Here is a 16,392-nt window from a genome sequence, read left to right as displayed (position 1 = left end):
CAATTGTTAATGTTTGCGCTAGCTTAAACAAAATGGTTTTCTTCTTTGAAACAAGCCCCTTTTGCAGGGCTCTGGTAACAGTGAAACATCACAGCATTCACTAGGCCAACTAACAGAAAGAGAAAAACAGGCAAACTTCCAGGCACGAACAAGTGCTCCTCCAACATGATGCTGTGTGAGTTTTTCTTCTGATATGAGTTGAAGACAAAGGAATTCCAGTTTGCTTTAATACAAATTAGTGACTGAAGACCACAGATTACTATTGTTTTTTCTTTGGAAAGATAATAAGCAAGCAAAGGAAAAAGAGGCAAAATGTAATTTCAAGGAGTATTTGTGCAATGGCCGTTGTAAACACAAGTATTTGCATGTACTATTGAGAAATGTGAAGCGAGAGTATTACTCACACATGTATACAATATAATCCACAATTTACAAGTTGGTAGCACGAATAAATAGGAACCCACAACATAAGAAAACACCACAGAGAAAATGCATCCAGCAAGGGTAAAGTATGGAAAATATAGTCCTTCAGGGAAACCCTTTATTGATCATGATAAAAAGGGTCCTCCCTCCTCCTCCCCCCCCCCGGCTCTTTCAAAGTGATTCCATAAATTGAGAGGGTTAGAAAGAATAATTTGCTTGGCAATTTGGCATATGCCTGTTGCTTTTAGATGGCAGAACAACAATCAGGAATCCTTCAGGTGATGCAGGAGATGAATTGTAGGGTAAGTAGGGTTTTAAAACCAACCATGACTGTTTGGAAGGGGTTTGGTGGGTCATTTTCGATTTGGAAGGGCTTTTTTTGGTTAGCAGTGTTATTCAAAGATGACAAGGGCAGTTCTTCAAAAATTCTGATATGCTGCAGATGGAGGTACCAGTTTGAATGGTAAATTGCGGGTGCTCCAAGGAGCAAATAAGAATTGAGAAAAGTAAGCAATACAAAATACTTAACTGGAAATAACACATAGCTATTCATTAACAGCAGAAGTAAATATGTCTCTGAAGAATGCTAAGTTATGGTTTTCTGGGGGCAAAAGGCAGAACAATGTTGACTTTGACTAAATAATTACTTAATCTTACATTCTTAGTTATTATTTGAGTTAGTGGAAAGTATTTAGAAGTAGGCAAGCGAGGCTGATCATGAAGAAAGTTTTGCAAAACTGAGCTGTAATATTATTTCAGAATGCCTTTTCTCTCCTTATGTTTGGAATTGATGCCTGCTTAAAATACATGGAAATAACACAGCAGAATATAAATTATTCGTTATAAGTAAGAGAGATTGGAGGACGAAGCATCTAAAGAATAACCCATAGCTTTCCAGCCATTGAATACAATTCTAGCGGCACCTTCATCTATTTTTTCTTTATCTGACTAGAGTAGAAACTCTAAGTGGGTTATATGATGGTACCTCTCCTTTTATCTTGTTGGTTAATATTTCAGGACAGTAAGTATTTTCAGGCTTTTGTTTGATCTGAAAAATGTGTATATATCTAGATATCCTTTTTTTTTTTTTTTTTTTTTTTCTCTCTCCCAGAGAGGAGTATGCAGACAAGTATTCCTGAGAGTCTGTAAGCTTCTTAGGTATTTTCAGCAAAAAGCTCATATTCACTTTCTGAGTTAAGAGGAATTTTTTCAAAGACATGCACGTAAATCTGCTTGATCCAGATGACAAGAGACTACACAGACATGTTTTTAGAAAATGACAGGTTTACTAGTCACATATAATCTTAAACTGTGGGTGTCTTACTGTTGATGATTACACAGTAGAGCAACAGAAGGAGAGGAATGAAATCCCTGGTTGCACTGCTGGAGTGGAAGATGGAATAATGGGGCAATTTGCATAATTTATAATGGGCTTCTGATTGAGAGCAAAAGTTTCCCAAATAAACATTTCCATCTCTTTTTGAAAAAGAAAGATTTTTTTTTTTTACAGCTACATAAAAAAAAAAACAAGTGACTTTCCCTGTTTCACTCAGTATTATTGACTTCAACATCATTTTATAGTACTATGTGGAGGAATTTTGGAAACTTCTGCTGCTTTGTTGCTAGCTCAGTGCTAGGATGACTTCATTCAGCAGCACAAAATTCAAGCTTATTTCTGCTGGTTATCAGGGATAACACACATGAGTAAGCCGAGAGTGGTCACTTCAGCCTGCCACCTTGCCTTCATTCTTTTGATAAATCCCAAGAGCTGCAGATAAATTACTTTGATACCATCCATACTTGCAATTAGTACTGAAGTTACAAAACTGGAGGCTGTTAGATTTCAATTCACTGTACAAACACAATTTCTTCCAGTTAGTTTCCACCTTTTAAACTTTATGTCTTTAATGGTAGATACTGAGAATGAGAAAACTCCTTAATGAGGGGAATTGAAATGGAGATGGCTCTACAGGCTCAAACTAAACCATAAAGGGAGGCTAGACTGTTTTATTTTCCCACTAACTCACTGGATCAAATCTCCTTAAATCAATTCCCTACCTCCCATTTCTTTCTTGCAAACAAGATTTGTCCTTTATAGCCACAAATTTCCCTTGGTTAGGAAAAGGCCTTTGAAGGTCATGAGATTACTTATGTTTAAGCAAAAATAAAATTTGGCATACAAGACTTTGACTTGTTTTGTTAAAGCACATTTCAATTTTGTTTAAATGTGTTTCTCTCGTAATCTGGGCACAGAAAGATGCTGTTGAGTATTGTTCTTTAAACCTAGGAGTGAATTTAGGGGCATGGCATGAAGCCTTCCATGCCCCATCCTCTGAGTAGTCTTTGTGAAATTAGTGAGGAGAACGTAGCCCTTGTTCTGTCCAGTTGATTGTTGAATTATGAACATTATTTAATAGAAGATACCACTGATGGCAATTTAGAAGCATATGAAGTTAGCATGAAACATCCAGGCTGCTATCCAAAATAGAACAGATGGATCTGAAGTTGGTTACTGCTAGACCAAGGAAAACTCAAGTATTTGTACTTATTACTACTATCTAGGTTACTCCTCGTGATCACGGTGCACCCATGCATGGCTTAGCTTGCCTGTCCTTTGCACTGAGCCAGGCTCATCCACAGAACTACACAGGAGAGGAGTTACCACGCTATGCCTTTAACCATTTCCCTGTTGAGTAAAACTTTGATAGATCTGTCTCTAGCCATCCATATCCTAAAAGTTTTGTCTGTGATGGCTTCTTTTTTTTTAAACTTATATTATTGGTCTATATTTTTTCACAGTGGAGTTTCTTTATTTTCCCTTCTTGCAGTATGGCCATCTGCTACCACTTCAGCTCTAACCATATCTTTTCGATCGTTTATTCTCACTTGTTCACTTACCCGTTGTTTTCACCTGTCTCTCTAAGTAATACTAAGCATACATCTTTCCATGCTTCAGTGTCCAGCTTCTTGCTCTCAGTTTTTGCTCCCTGTCATGGCTGATGAGACACAACGGTTCAAAACTTTTCCTTTAGAGGAATGAAAGATACTGCATTTTCTCCAGTCTTCCTCTAGCTCTTCATTTTAACCTTGATCTTTTCTCTGATTTTTTTTTTTAATTTTGATATAAAATGATGCATAACACTAGATCAAATAGATGCCCCCCCCTCAATGTAATGTATTATTATTTCCTCTAATTAAAAAAATAATAAGAGCTTGCAAAACATATTTCAGCTTTAGGCCTTACAGAATTGTGTTTGGGAGATTGCAACAATTGTTCTGATCCGTGAAATTAACTACCGAACACTAATCTTGATCAGATTTAGCACACTAGAAGGAGATTCAATTAAATATTTAAATGCCTGAGAGTTTTACTTCTGATTTGTGAAGGTGAAGCCCACTCTTACCAACCCTGACTAGATTGCGTTCCCTCAACATTTGCATTGAGAACAGTGATTTCCATGTGGAATCCTCTCTTTACTTCCTCTCTTTCTGGACAACATCAGACAATTTGGAGGGCCAGTGTCTCCTGCTCCTCCTTCACTGTCATATTTTCAGTCAGTAACGCTGCTGTGATGGGAGGTCTGCAAGTGACCAGGAAGCTCCCCAGGGATCAGATTGCTGTTTAAGAATTGAGCCCTGTCAGTTTGCCTGCCCTGCCAGGGACTTGCTTTTATCTATGGTAATTGCTTTTAGAGCTGGATAGCAAGGAGGCTCTTCTCTGAGAGTCCTGTGCTTCATCCTTGCTTGTGGCAAACTAGTTTCACAGCTGCTCCAGCCCATTTAGGGGCCATTTTTCTTTCACCTAGTGAATATAAATCTGCTGCGTTCTGGCTACAACTGGCTGTCCCTCTGCTTCACTTTAGGACTCGTCCATTCAGCACTGCTTAATGATCCCCATCCTGCAGTCTCTTGGTGTTGACCATAAGTTGGGTGGGAGAGGGGTCAGGTTTGATGCTGACTGATAGAAGCAGAAATGACTGCCCCTTTCAAGTCAAACTAGGGTGAGCAATTTCTGCTGGCTTGCTCGGTCTCGGATGCTGCTGCAGTGCATGGTATTTAAAAGCAAATGTTTACAGGAGAGAACGAGTTTTCACAAGGCAAACAATTTTCCCTGGTTCTAACAGATTTTCTAGTTATTGATCAGCACAACTACTTTTCTGAACGGGAAAGAAGGAGCTACTGGAGTGAGCAGCATAGTAGCAGAATTTACACTGTATGAATTTGTATGATACCAACTGTGTAGTAGATGGTATTGCTTCCAGCCATGTTACATAGCTGTAGAAATTTCAAGGCTGACTAGTGTTGCTTCCAGGGGCTATTGCAGCAGCTGGGGATTGCTGGAGAGAAAGTGACCTGGATTTACCTTTTTCCTGCATAATTCCTCAGTTGCAAAATTTCTAACAGGGACAAGAATCCAACTCTGAAAGTAGAAATGTTTCCCTCCTGCCTTGTGCACACCATGCAGGAATTGATGGAGCTATGAGGAGAGGGGGAAACTGACAGCTTGAGAATAACCAACTAGAGATCAGGGAAACAAATAAAAGGAATTTTCTCATATTGAATGTTCATGGGAGAAGGACAGGACAAATAAAAAAAAATGTTTCCCATTTTGCATTACAAGGAGCTCCTTGTGTTTTCATATCTATATTTTTTTGCTCTTTAGTCAAGTGCCTGATTTAGGCAACGTTTTGCATCATTAATTCCCCTGATCCTGCAGGCTGTTGCATGTGGGAAGCCCTGTGCTCCCACGTGGAGCCTCACCGTTTCTAATGGTGTGCTGTGTGGGCAAAGGCATTTCCCCCTGGAGAGAAACTTTCAGTGTGAGGTGTTTTAGTCAGTCTTCCCTTGTTTGTGTTGATCTTCCAGGCAAAAAAAAAAGAAGATAAAATGTAGCAAAGAACTGAAAGCTGAATATGCATCCTCATACATATGGACGCAGAACTACACACTCACAAAGGCAGAAGCAGGCATCAAAAGGAGCTATTCTGGTTAATTTTTGTGTTCTCTAAATTGTGAGCTGACAGTATCCCTTTGTATCCTGAAACAGCATTCATCAATTGCAAAATCTCACAGGGAGAGATTTCTCGTTTTTCCAATGTTTTGATTTCTGAGGATAGAGCTACAGTTATTTTATATGTACATTTTTATTTCTATTCATATTTGCTGCTGAATCTTAGTTTTACATCCAAATGAAGAAAGTCAAGGACAGTTCTCTTTTAGCTGAGAACAATTTTTTTCTTTAAAAATTTGGCTGCTGTGTTCTTTGATTTATTGCCTTGCTTATGTTGGACAACACACCAAGTATCATGTCACAATATTCCTATTATGAACAGGAGTGGGTTTTTTTCCTCTCTCAGTGACAGATAAATCAGAAGAGTTTGCATTTTAGGAGAAGAAGTTACATTTTGCTGTTCTAAATATTAGATTAATCGTCTCAGACACTGCACTTGGGACACTGTACCTGTCTACTTAATTGCCTTGCAGAAGCTGTAAGTGTGAGTTCCTATATTGTCATGCAGATTGTATAATCAGCTACTCCTGTGCAAAGGAGTGTGAAAATTGTACTTGCTGAAATTCCTCCTTTTGTTTGTAGCAGTGATGAGAGTCACACATGGAAGTCCATGTTTACTGGGAGATCATTTTCTGAGCAAAACAGATGGGACAAATTAATCAGAAAGAAAAGGCACATTTTACAAATTTGGGGTTTATTTTTGTTTCCCATTTGAAAAAGTATCAATTCAGAAATGTTAACTTGGTATGAATATTTAATATAATTGTCTGTTACATGGATGCCAGTTTGCTAGAACTATGCAGGGCCAGATCCAACTACTTGTGTTTCTATCAAATTGTGGCTTCTTCTATCAAATTAGGGGGAATACTACCACTCAGAAAACAATGCTACATGCCAAGATTATGGACCCAGCCAGACTCAACACTCAGTGCTTGATGCATAGCAATTTTCCAGCCAGTGGTCCTCAAAACATTCATTAAATTATCGGAGAACAGGATGTTCTGTAAAACAACAGGGCACTTGTTGCTAGTTTGTGTAAGTTGCCTTAAATACCTACTTTGTCTAGCGAAGAAGGTGCTCTGAGACTGACAGCTGCAGGGCCAGTAGAGCTCTGTCGGTCTGTGTGTTGGGAGTGCAGCAGAAGCAATGCACAGGAGGTCAGCTACAAAATACGTCTGTGCATAAAATAGAGTGGAGAGAAAACAGCCATAAAAAACCTGGAAAAAAACATTATCATTGCCTGTAATTAAACCTGATGAACATTCAAAAAAAAGAAAAAGCTAATATTTAATAGAATAAAGACTAGGATATTGTATTTGAAAGAGACTAAGTGGCTGTTCGGAGCAAGCTAAATATCTCTATGATCAATACAATGAAAATAACCAGTGCTAGGAAACACCAAAGCAAGGTGTGAAAATAACTGTAGGAATGTTTATACCTCTACCCATCCTCCCACAGAAAGACCCTATTAAGTCAAGGTAAATTGTACCAACTGCCTTAAAGTGGTGCCTGTCTGTTTTAATTTTTTTGATACAGCAACCTGCAGCTTAGTGTGATAGTGATTGTACTGACCTATTAAGCCTGAAACTGATAGGAAAATGCAATTGTCACCTACAGCTTTGTTATTGTGCTGCAATAGGAATATTATTTTCTTGCACCATTCTTGTTTGAAAAGGAGACAGTGGTCTGCTTTTTTGTTGTCCAATTAGACAACAATTTTGCTATAAGGATGCATTATAAATGGGGTTCTTTTTAAAATGCATTTGGCAACCTGAAGACACTACCAGAATAAATTAGTTATGCTTAGTTCTTCATTTGAACAGTACCTTTTCAACTGCTTTGAAAATAGAAACACTTCCACTCTTTTAGTGGCTTATCACAGTCCAATACAACTCATGCCATTCTGCTAAACCAGGTTGGTGACTTTTCCCCTGTTAATTCTTTTGTGTCAATTTAGTGTTCATGAAAGATGCCACATTAACAGCCCTAGAGACTTTCCTCTATTTGTCCAAAGGACATTCAAAGTTCCAGCAGTGAGAGTTCAGTATTGGCTACCCTGCCCCAGCAATGTGACATTCAGTTGACCACCTCAACCAAAAGAGAAGGTAGTTCAGACTCCTGCAGGGTGGGTCTTTGCCTGTCCCGTTCACTCTGCCTCAAAGAAGGGATGGCAGTGCTGCTTGGCATCCAGAACTGAAATCGGAGATTTTCCAGTTTGCCACGTCTTCCTTCATAACATGTCAGTTTTCCCAAGCCTGTTGCTTGCAGTGGGAAAGTGTTTCACAAGGTTTGGGGAAAAATGTTGTTCACTGATGAATATATAGACATGAATTCAAAAATGTAGTTAAACATGGTCCACAGAAGGCCGTGGGCTACCTGCTTTAATTTAAGCACATATTTAAGTGCTCTATTGAGCTCATTTTCAAAGTCCATTATACTTCTTTTACTAAAAGCTCTCTGCTGATAATCACTTTTGCTTAATATCGAAAGTTGTTGGGTGATTATCAAGTCCTCCTGTAACACTTTATAAAGTAATGGAAGCCCAAGGCACAGCTTCTGCTTTATGCACCAAAACACACATAAATCTGAGGATACAGGATATTTTCGCATGTGTCTGAGTGACTTAGGAGCTTCCTGACTGACAAGCAAATGTCCCTAGTGCAGGCAGGACTTCAGATTCAAAGAGATATCTTTTTAAAACCATGATATAGCAGATGTCAAGCTTTGCTTGCTTCTTCCACTTAGAATTCAATTGTGTAAACTTTACACCTGAGTACTTGGACCATGAACAATTTATTTGAAGATGTCAGTCAAACAGCCAGCAGTACAAATACTCCCAAATGCACCTGTGTTTGATTTTGCAGATACAGAAGGAAAACTGGTTTTCAGTGCAGTTGAAAGCCTTCAAATTCTGTTTCTTAATTAAAATTTTGTTTGTTTGCTTGGTTTTGGTTTGTTTGTTTATTTTTTACATATGCAGTAGGGATTGGAAGAAGGGTAGCAGGAGGATTTTTCTGGCCTTTCTTTAAAGGTCTGCAGAAGCATTTTTAAAACTACAGTTTCAGTGACGTACTCAGGAAGGAATTATGACATTATAAAATTATCATTAGACTCACAATACATTTTTTCTGAAGATTTGCGTGTTAGATTCCCAGTCTAGTGATACAAATTGCCTCTGTACTTAGTTGACCTAATAAGAGCCAGATGAGGCTTACAGAGATTTTTTTGGTACAGAAGTTTTAGAGGCACTGATAACTCCTCTACCAGCTTACTTGTGAGTTAGTGAACACACGGACCAAGAACAGGGAGGAAGGAAGACAAAGCAGAGCTCTGCCTTTTTGTTGTTCAGTATCTAAGGAAGACAAAGCAGAGCTCAGCCTTTTTATTGTTCAGTATCTAAGTTTTGCATCAGGAGAGAAACTGTATTTCTCAGGCCATCAGCCTGTTAGCATTGAGTCTTGGTGTACTGAAGCACCAGGGACTGCGTCATCTCTCACTAGGAAACTGGACTGATGTAAACCTACACAATATATCCGATCTGCGTTAAAGCAGCATAAAGTAATTGGTGCAGTTCCATATGTTCATGGGAGCTTGCTTTGGTGTAGCTAACTTAAAGACAAGGCCTTAGGTCTAGGCTGCTTGTAGTCCTACAGGTTTCAAGGGTGTAGGTATGTGTTTATAAAATGTGGTGGGTATGTGTTACACTCTCCCAAAATTCCTGGTAATGGATTTGGATAAAACATTCTCATCTTCAAGGCTTGGAGTACAGTTTGACATCAACGTGCTCTGTTAAATAGCTCTTGGGTTTCAGATTAGAGCTGTCAGTATTTTGTCATCAGGCATGTGATGCAAGAGCATGTAAATCAACTTGACATCACACTGTAGGAAAGGTGTCTCATTGAGGTTAAACCTGTGCCTCTGGTGTCTTTCCATGGCAGACTATTACAGTAGGGATGTTTTCTATAACAGGGGGAGCAAATGCAAGCAAATGGTCTCATTTATGATGTAAGAAAGTGGTCACAATCGACTAATAGAGGCTAAAATACAAAATATCTCAAGGAACTTCTTCTCTTGAAAACAAATTGGCATTTTGGGTCTGATCCAGCTCATTCTCATATGGTTTTTCATGACAAGTCTGTTTCTTCATCCTCTCAGAATATTCTCATGTAAAATTGCTTTGTATAAAACGTCTGCATTTCAGATGTCTGAGAATCAGTGAATGCTAACAAGGAGGGTTTCTTATATACCTTAGACCAAAGGTTTAATTCCTGCCCTCATAATAGACTGAACATGAATGATGTTTAGCTCTTCTAAATCTCTTGTGCTTGAGTATGTTTATAATTTTTCCTTCATGTAATCTCTCCTCTTAAAGGTACAGTAGCAGAAAAACAAAAAACAAAAACAAACAAACAAACAAAAAACACAATAAAAAACACTTTTATCACATAAAACTTTTTGAAGCAAAAAGGCTCCAGAAATACATTTTATATACAATATACATTATACAAAATTAGTTTATATTTCTGAAGCCTTAGTCATCATGCTTCCAAGTTCAGCTTGTAATGAGGACATATTAAATAATTAGTGGTAACTGCATGGTGAAATAATGCTCTGTACACATTAACATGAGTCTGTTTAGGCCATAGACACACAGACTTTATAACTGTTGTCTGAACAAAGTTATAGTCAAAGTTATGGATGATACTGGTTTGCAGATATTGACATATTATTGTTCAGTAGCTACAGTCCTTGAATAGGCTGAACAGTTTCAAAACATTATGGATATTCTATAGTTACTGTTTTTAAAAAAGGGAATTTGCTGGATTCATCACACAAAATGGCTGTTAGAGACCCATTATATACATATATATATATATATATATATATATATATATATATAATATAGCCTTATAAGGACTAATTTTAAAATGAGGAAACCTGATAAGGATTTGGGGAATTTTTCTACCTGCTCTACTTACCGTGTTTATTATGATGGTACACATCATGGCTCTTTTCTCTGTGCAATAAACGCTGACTGTTGAACAGACACACAATTTAATATCCCTTAGTTTCTATGCCTAAGTCATCCAACTTGTATCTCCATCTTTAACACTTAGAAATTTCTTTCTCAGTGTCACTTGTAACTGCACTAAAAGGCTTCAGACACGTTTGTTCGTTTACAATTGCATTTTTGATGGTTCCCTCAGTAATAATTGTTCATATTGCTAATGTCTGTGAAGACCATATGATTGCTGGTATTACCACTGTGGAAAGCTCCAGTTGTAAACAAGAATTAAGTTTCATTGGTGACTTGAAAAAATTGCATGAAATACCTTAAAATGCCTTGTTTTCATTGTGCGTCTGGATCGATGTGCCAGAAGGTACGCAGTTAGATAGCAAGCTGTTCGCTATTAAAGACAGATTCATATAGTTTGCAGTTTAACATTTGATAGAACTGAATTTGAAACACTTTTATCTACAGTTTTTAATTGTGAAGGCAGCCATCTTGCTGTCAAGCCTTTTTTCACTTGGCTATGAAAAGACTTTTTTTAACACCTTTTAAAGACTCTGAAAGTGCTCTTAAGCCAGTGGTAATATTAAATAAGTCCAAATAGAAAATGTTTTTCAGCTTCCTTGGAAAAGTTTTCTTGATTGCCTGTTCCACATAGGGATGAACCCAAGTATGTTCACCTGTTTTCAAACTGGAAAAATGAGAAAATAAGACTGGCCTTCATTCAGGACAGACATAAATGTTATGTGAATGGGGCATGAGAGGGCAAGCTTATTCCCTCTGTCAGGTTTAAAAGCACAAGTCACAGCACGTAAAATAAAGGGACGAAGCACATCTCTCCCTTGCAATTCTGGTTCTGGTCTTGCTGACCTTAGAATGACTGAAAACAGTATTTTGGCCACTCATCTGAGACAAAAAAAAAAAAGCTAATATGCGAATATTAGCTCTGAATGTCTACTGTGGTTTAGGGGGTTTTTTGTTTGGTTTGGTTTGGTTTTCCCCAGCATCGTCATCTTTACTGAAGCACATCTATTTTTCTTTGCACAATCTTTTGGTTTTGAGCAGCTGACATATTTGTGACAGAAAGCTATTTTACCAGAAAAACTCCTACCAACTCCAATATTGATCTTTTGGAGGGTAGTAGCAGGACTCCAATTCTATCAGAAATTCCATCAGCAAATGTAAAAGTAAAGAGTTCAAGGCATATATTTTCAAATGTTTTCTCTAATTTGAGAAATAAAATTCACATCTTCCACTGCCCTTTGCCTTGCTTCTACAAATAAGCCAGATTTCGTCTTACTTGAAAATGTCATTATGCTTGTTCCTTCAGCTGCTCTAAGCCAGCAGAGCGAAACATTTCTATATTTTGTAAAAGAATATATAAACTTTGCTATTTGAATCTTTCTGCCGAGTTCGAAATAATATTTTTATGTCTCATAACTATGCTTCTGTTTCATTAAGATAATATAATGACTTCTATATGTAAAAGGCCAGATGACTCTTTCTGTTTAAGCTTTCCCAACTGTGAATGTAGAGTATAAGAGCTAAAGTACAACTATCAATATGATACTGAAATGCATTATTGTGATACGGTATTGGGTGTGTGGGAGGTGTGACAGGATGCGTAGCACAGGTACAACGCTGGGATGGATGTCCAAATATTCACCACTGCCTGTCTTCGGCTGTGTGCTCCCCTTCTGAAATGGGAATAGACATTGTCATATAAATATTTATTATCTCTCAGAAACATTTATTTTTAACTCATGATTTGTTAGCATTCATTGCACTAGATTTCTGCAGCTATAGTCATGCAGTTTATAGAACCCTGCTCTACTCAGAAATGTAGCTTTTAAAAGTAAAGTAATTGCTCTTCCCAGTTATCAAGTTAGGTTATTCCAGCAAAACAAGTGTTTTCCCTCCCTTCGCTCAGACTCTGTTCTACTTTTCTGTTTGGGGGCCTTTATCAGACCATGCCATTCTCAGCAATGAAAACTGAATACAATTGCAATGCCATTGACTGTCTCAATAGCAAACTTTGGTGTCTAATACTGAAAATTTTGACCCTGTTCAACTAAGGGATTCATTGTTGAAACGTGGAAAATGCTGCAAACAATGAGTCGGAAATTGGAAGAAATGGTTAGTTACAGGAGAAGAGGAAGTCATAACATTTTTAACTTGTTTTCTTCTGACACTAAATTGTGTGGCGTCTGTGTGTGTGTACTTGAAAACAAATGGCTGCGTATTGCCCTGTGTGGCTATAACTGCTCTCTTTGCTAGATCTGCCAGTTCTTGTCACTGTATTTCTGATATTGTAAGGTGGTTGAAAGTCTTAACAGGGTTTTATTCAGAAAAGTGGAGGAATTTGCACCAGATCTCTGTGTTAAGAGGTGAGAGAGAGTGCTGACTTGTTGCAGTGAAATAACTCAATAGAGAAAGGGTCACAACTGAAATTTGTGTTCTTAGTATACCCTGGAGTCTCTTTGCCCCTAAGCCGCCAGGATTGCTCACAGTTTTCTCTGGACTCTCAAGAGAGAGGCGTGTAGTGGTGTTTTTGTCAACATGACTTGGTGCCTGTCTACCAGGGCTAGAGTTGGGCACTTTCATTTTTTTTTTTTTTGGTTGACTTTTTAAGCAAAATACACAGCATAGTTTTATCACAAAACTTGCTAGGAACGCTTTATCTAAAAAATAAAAATGGATTTTTAAAGAGAATTATTTTAATAATTTTGCTTTGAAAATTTTTTAGTGTTCAGATTTTCAGTGAAACTTTTTATAGGGTAAAATAGTGGGGGTTATTTCTTAATATACATACACCTCCATGGATTAAATAACATTCCGAGAAGTCTTCACTATGCTTTTTTTCTCTGATCTGATAGATCTACTCATTCGGAGTATTCTCAGAAATGATGCTGTACATTCAAATGAACCCATCGTAATTTCAATGAATACCAAAGCAATTAATAATGATTAAACACATTAAATGTCATTCTCTGTATTTCAGTTAGAAAAAAAAAATCTGGCATCTATTTTTATTTGAAGAGATTCACATTGCCCACAGAAAATTTCAAGTGACTACTCGAAGTTTAGCAATTAGCATAGATCAGAAGGCCAGGAACAGAACAGACAGCGAGAAGCGGTTTGGAATTTTGTTTTTTTTCAGGGAAGGCATGTGCCTTCTCAAGCTGTTTTTTTTCCTGTAATCAAGATGAGAATCAACATGCAAAAATAATAATAATTTCTAGCTTTTTTGAAGAAGATAAGAGATGGGAGAGGTTTCTTTGTTGCTGTTGTCACATTTGGTCATGAAAACCTGGAGTGGAAGTTTGAATGCATCCACTTTCTCCAGGTCTTTTGGCAGTCCTGAGTTGTTTGAAGAGGATTTTTCTGTTTAGTCTGTCACCATGGGCCTTTCAGTTGCAACTTCTGAGCCAGTCCACAGGGCTAATGGAGGCCCCCTCACCTGCTTTCCTATGCAACCACACGTATTTTTATATACACAGGCACTAATAGTGGGGAGGGAAACAGGAGACAATCAGAGCAGTTTCATATATCTCTGGTCATATAAAATACAATAAGTCTTGTAGTAGGGTTGAAAAGAAGGTGAGGATATAAACATTCTCCAGGGACAGTTTGTCATTGATTTATGATGAAATCTACCACAAAAATCAAATTGAAATGGTTTCCAATTTGTGGGCCCCACCATAACGGCAGCCTCATCACCTTTCAAGGGACGAAAGGTAAAAGAGTGGTAAGTTCAATGCTGTACAGCAGTTCAATATATCTAACCACATGACTATTGAAATTATTCCCTTTTTCTGGCATGGTTGTGGACTAGAAGGACATGCAGTTGCTGGATTTGTGATAAGATTCAGTAGTTTTAATAAAACTACATTATTTATTAGTCACAGCCCCTTTTATAGTCTAGATGGTGTTTATAACTGTATTACCCAGTGTCTTTTACTATGCAGGATGGAGTCTCCCTTGCTAAAGAGAAATAAAATGCAGCACTTGCCTAACAGAGTACAGAGCAGATGGGCAAATGGATAGTGCAGCTTCATCTTGGTCACTTCTTGCCTGGTGGCCTTTATGATAGAAGAAACATGTTTTTTTTTCCCTTTTTCTCAGGGTATAGCAAAGTGACATTAATCTGCCATGATTGAGATATCAGTTTGGTTAGCAGGCACAAGGCAACCTTAAGCAAAAGGGCAGAGCATCTTGAGAAAGGTTGGTTGTTAGTCTTTGGTAACAACCCGATTGAGAAGCCCTGAAGTGGTTCAGATCACAGACTGCCTGCTAAGCAGTCTTGGGGAGGCTGTTCTGCATCTAATCCCACCAAGAGAAATATGAACTGGAGTAGACTGGAGATCAATGTAGGTGCCTTGCTCGGGATATTAACTACCCCACCTTCACTTCTGACTCCTGCAGCATGACAACTCTATCCCCAGAGGAGCAGAGGATGCTGCTGGGATCTGTAGCAGAGCTTGTTGAAAACAGGAGAATTGACATTTTGCTGATTATCTCGACTTTGACATCTCACAGGCAGTACAAATGATCACTTATGTAAAGGTTATTTGAATAAAGGTAACATCCCTTGGTGTGACTTAGCTGTGGAAGCCTTCCAGTTTCCTTTAGGTGTGCCTCTGAGATTTCTAGTCTCCTGAAATGTGCATGTATTTCTAATTTGCCTGTAGGCTAAGAAAAAGCTGGAACCTAAAGTCTGCAGAGCTTGTCTGAACTGGCAGAAAACACTGGAAGTGAGGCTTATTCGAAAAGGCTCTTCCAGGGCTACAAACAAGACATGAAAATAAAATTTGAGCCACTTCTGTCTCAGGGATCTCCTTTTATTAAAAGCATCAAAGCAGGGGTGGGAGCAACTGAGGAGCTCTGGGATGGATTCTCCTGTCCATGGAGTTACTGGGTAAGCTCTGCAGGGAGGAGCCTTTCTCCACAGCCCAAGGGGTGCCCGCTCCCAGTGGTGCGGGGAAATGGATTGTCCCTTCCCAGGAGTGTGTGTTTTGGGAGAAGTCATACAGCTTGAGCTTTCATTTAGCTTTTCAGCCTTTGTGAGCACTTGGATCATGTTCACAGGGTTTTCTCAGCAGCTTCACTTAAGGCTAGAGAAGTTGGGGAGGGAGACGTGCTGGTTTGCTTTGCTTTTTAAACCAATGTCAACCATTTTTAGATGAAACTGTTTAACTCAAGGAGATGAAGCTTTAAGAAGCACCATCAAATATTGCAAAGGGCTCATGATATTTCAATAGCAAAGCTGTGTATTAGATGTCCTGGACACTCTCATTCTCCATGGCTCAAGTTGTGAGGGAGCCTGGAGTGGTGGTGTGGCAGAGACACCTGTGCAAAATTCCTCTAGAAAGGGGAAAGCCAATGTCTTGATGCCCTAAACCAACCCTGGTGTGTGCTCTCAGAGCTCTTCTGGAGACTTATGCAATTAGATTCTGCATCTGCATGCCCATATAGGCATTTTCTTCATTAACTGTGTAGTTAACTATATCTAATTAGTGTACACAGATGTAGCTGAAACATGCAAAAATCTGTCATGGAAAATTGCAAACATAATTTCAGATATTGCTTTCCTTCATGTCTGAAAGACTGTCAGATACTTTACTGCACTGGTAGACACTGTTAGATCACAAGCCAAAATGAAGCTACCCTAGGTTAGTGAAAAAGGTATGCACCTGTGCATGAATAAGATGTTCCATTTCTTTGATGACTTGTCCTGAGCTCTGAATCAATCTGATGCAAGATCATTTTGAAAAGATCGAACCTGGGATTCATCCCAGTACTACTGCGTTGTGCCATAATATGGGAACTGTGATCAGAAGTATTAATATTTGAAACTCCCCCATGTTTCAGAAACATTTAGTTACATCCTGCGATAAACTGGAGCTAAGGGAAAGAGGCCCTGGCCACTTTATTTGCAGAGATGTGC

This window comes from Patagioenas fasciata, chromosome 2 (assembly GCF_037038585.1).
Source record: "Patagioenas fasciata isolate bPatFas1 chromosome 2, bPatFas1.hap1, whole genome shotgun sequence".
In the NCBI taxonomy this organism is placed as follows: domain Eukaryota; kingdom Metazoa; phylum Chordata; class Aves; order Columbiformes; family Columbidae; genus Patagioenas; species Patagioenas fasciata.
This window is presented reverse-complemented; position numbering follows the sequence as displayed.